Raw genomic sequence first — 707 nt, forward strand, 5'->3', positions numbered from 1 at the left:
ACATCTTCTTTATCCATTCATCTGTCGATGGACATCTTGGCTCTTTCCACAGTTTGGATCTAAGCCCTTATTTTGATAATAATAATCAAATGGTTCTGGCTTATCTTTCAGAGTCACAGTTTCTATATTTTTTTTTCTTTATGTAAATAAGTGTTTTCTTTAAAATGTGAATAAGTGGTCACTTTGGCACACATATACTAAAATTAGAACATTACAGAGAAGATTAGCATCACACCTCCTCAATAATGGCATGCAAATTCATAAAGATTTTCATATTTTTATGAAAGAGTTCTGGATATGGATAGTGGTGATGGTTGAACAGCAGTATGAATGTACTTAATATTACTGAACTGTTCATTTAAAAATGGTTAAAATAGGGGCACCTGGGTGGCACAGTCAGTTAAGCATGGACTCTTGATTTTGTCTCAGATCACGATCTCGAGGTTGTGAGATCGAGCATGGAGCCTGCTTGAGATTCTCACTTCTTTCTCTCCCTCTCCCTCCGCCCTTCCCCCACCTTTATCCCTCTCTTAAAAAATGGTACATTTTATGTTTTATATATTTTACTACAATACAAAAATCAGAAAAATATATATTAATACTGCTTCATTAAGAGGATCCTTAGATCTTAAAGCCCTGGTTCTTTGTCAACAATTTTACATATTTGAATGGTCATAGAATAGCTAAATTGCTGGTCCACTGTTACT

The 707-nt window shown here is 34.7% G+C and overlaps 1 non-coding gene across 1 annotated transcript; it reads left to right on the plus strand.

Annotated features, from left to right (window-relative positions):
• The first annotated feature begins 174 nt into the window (after positions 1 to 174).
• Positions 175 to 280, plus strand: LOC115942813 (U6 spliceosomal RNA). Its single transcript, XR_004077397.1, has one exon. It is a non-coding gene; the product is annotated as a U6 spliceosomal RNA (small nuclear RNA).
• The last annotated feature ends 427 nt before the right edge of the window (positions 281 to 707 follow it).

The sequence above is a fragment of the Leptonychotes weddellii genome, unplaced genomic scaffold (assembly GCF_054177405.1).
Source record: "Leptonychotes weddellii isolate Sample4059 unplaced genomic scaffold, ASM5417740v2 HiC_scaffold_50825, whole genome shotgun sequence".
Classification (NCBI taxonomy): Eukaryota; Metazoa; Chordata; class Mammalia; order Carnivora; family Phocidae; genus Leptonychotes; species Leptonychotes weddellii.